Genomic DNA, 2,503 nt, shown 5'->3' with positions numbered 1-2,503 from the left:
CTATTACTATCATTATTATTTCTATTTTTATTATTATTATTGTTTTTATTATCATCATCATCATTCAGTGGAGTTTCTATGTCGATTGTGATTACATCTGTAGAAGTCACATCTTTGGATATTCCAGGAAGTAGAAATGTTTCTATGATTCAGAACGAACACCGAGTTGAACAGCTATTTCAGCTATTTCTGAAGCTTGTGTTCTACCCTCGAACGTTTCCATGTTATCTGTCTCATTGTGTTTCGCTGACTTCATATAAACTTCAAATTGTCACATACTAGCTTTGGATAATCATAACGCAGTGGAATTAAGCACCCGTCAGTTTTGGAACATGTGAAGTTATTAGTATCATCTTAAAGCTTGTTCATTTGTCTTGCTTTTGATGGAAAATAATCACCAATCTATCTTGGATGGAAGTTGAGATATTTGTAGTTGAACGAAATGGTGTTGCCTGGTTCCAGAGGTAAAGTTCGCGAGAAAATGGCCGCCAAAGTTGGGTTGTTTCCATAGCTTGAGACCTCTTGAAAGAAAATTGAAAATGTACATTTATTGTTGTGGCTTTAATCAACGTTTTTCTTTAAAACTCCACGCAAAAATGTGTTTTCAAATGGACATAATAGATGTTGACCCCAAAAATCCCTAATCTTTTCATAAAAATAGCCGAACCCGCGGGGAAATGGAGATATTTTCGATTTCATTATTTAGACTTTAGATAGCGCCTGCATTTCACCACAATGTCTCACTATAAATAAATTGTTAGGTACATAACCGTTTCGACACATTTTGAGTTTCTTAAGAGTTAAATGGCATTTCCAATACAAAATGTGTATTTAATATGTCATACATGCTGAAAAATAGACATTACAAGAGAGTAACATTCAAAGGAAAGGAGGAGAGATGACGGCGATAACTGTTTGAAAGGAAAGAAGAGCCAACCCCACTGCAGCATTTAATTTGCAAATCATCCATGCACATTTTGATAAGTCCCGGTCATGTTTTTTCCTGAAAATGCGAAGTTATCTTTAAAAAGTATTTTCGAAAAAGAACACCTTAAATTTTTCAAAGAGACTAAAAAACAAAAAGGGAATGAAGTTCGGATGAAGGCTTCCTCATTCGAAGTAAGGGAAAGTGCCTCGTTCCAGTAAACTAAACTAAATTATCAATAAAAGTTGTGAAATCATAGAAACCCAAAATGCAGTTGCTTACTTTCTAGTCTGATTCGAGTTTAAGATAATGCTGCTCCTGTTTCTGGAAATTTGTTATTATTCCTTTCCTATGATATAATGCTTTTTGTGGCTGGTTTTGTAGATGTTATAATTCACTTTTCTAACACTCAGGTTTCTTCTTCTTCTGATCACAACGTGTGCTTATGTCTTTTCTGCCTTAACAGTGATGTAAGACAACAGACGTTCTTAAAGATTTTTTGGGTACTATTTAGTAGAAGAGCAACAGTCATGTGTTCGTTTTTTGACTTTTTCATTTTTTTAAAACAGAAGTATGCAATTTTTTCAAATAGATTTATTTGAATTGTGTCCTGCCCTTGTTTTTTTCCTGTTAATTTCAGCATAAGTGTTATATAATACACACTCGCATCACTGTTCTTTTGTGTGTATGTGTGTTGATCTGTTTGTGTATATGTGTGTGTGTTATCGCGTGTGTTTGTTTGTATGTGTGTGCGGTAAAGACTTAGAAATAGGCAATAGTGTAACATGCCTTTCAAATTTTGCAAATGATAGAGTAAGGACAATCCTACCAGGTTAATTACACATTTTTATAAATCACATTTCCTTGCCTAACTCTGCCATCAACAACAACAACAAAAAAATGGAAAAGGAAAAAAGTCTCTCACGTTATCAATCTCTCGCAAGTCATTAATTGAAAGGCTTGCTTCAAGGGGACGCAACAAAGAAAATTGAAAGGAACATATTTGGTTCATATCGGTTACCTACCTCAAAATGCTTGTCAGGGATGTCGCTTGCAGCCATTGTGCAGAAGTCCACAATATTATGGCATTCATCTGATGACTTACTTTCAACATTGAAATACTTTTGTGCATTCATACTATACTTCCCAAAAATTGTTGACGACGAAAATGCGACACGTGGCGTAGTTTTAGTGTCCCCTCCAGAGCCCTGAATAGAAAATTCTTCATATCAATACTTCACAAAAACATAATATAATAAAATATATCAAGTTTGGTTTAGTAAGGTTTTACGGCGCTTGCAACTGCATAACAATAGCCGCGTGATTCAACCGCCTAAGTGACAAAAATTTTTGGAAATCACTTTTTGATCCCTTTATGTAGTGCTGCCTTCGATACACCTTATGTTAAAATCTGAGTTTGAAAGATTACTGCAAAGTGTTTTAATCCTTCAGCAAATCAATCGCCTATATCACACCAGTCCCCAATTTCTACGTGATTCAACCGCCTAAGTGCCAGTTTTGCAGCTCAGTGGGGAATGGGCGGTTGAATCACTCAGACTCAGCGGCTTGTTGAGGTGT

Source organism: Aplysia californica, unplaced genomic scaffold (assembly GCF_000002075.1).
Source record: "Aplysia californica isolate F4 #8 unplaced genomic scaffold, AplCal3.0 scaffold00080, whole genome shotgun sequence".
NCBI lineage: Eukaryota > Metazoa > Mollusca > Gastropoda > Aplysiida > Aplysiidae > Aplysia > Aplysia californica.
Note: the sequence above shows the minus strand (reverse complement) of the source record.